The sequence below is a fragment of the Bos grunniens genome, chromosome 2 (genome assembly GCF_055505025.1).
Source record: "Bos grunniens cultivar Pamir isolate PY7600 chromosome 2, Bosgru_T2T1.0, whole genome shotgun sequence".
Taxonomy (NCBI): Eukaryota; Metazoa; Chordata; class Mammalia; order Artiodactyla; family Bovidae; genus Bos; species Bos grunniens.
In genome coordinates this window covers 74,341,865-74,342,124 of record NC_141166.1, presented here as the reverse complement: position 1 = coordinate 74,342,124, position 260 = coordinate 74,341,865, and positions in this window count along the sequence as shown.

Sequence of the window (260 nt, the reverse complement as noted above, 5' to 3'; positions counted from 1 at the left end):
CAGACTTTTGACCTCATTAATTTTCACAGTCCTTTAGTATCACAAACAGACAAAACAATTCTTTTTTTTAATTTAAATTTGGCCGCACCGTGTGGCATGTGGGATCTTAGTTCCCCGACCAGGGATTGAACCCACAGCCCCTGCATTGGAAGCGTGGAGTCTTAAACACTGGACCGCTAGGGAAGTCCCTGGACAAAACAATCTTCTATCCACTGACTAGACAGATTTAGAGAGAAAGAAGGGCTATGGCCAAAGGACCT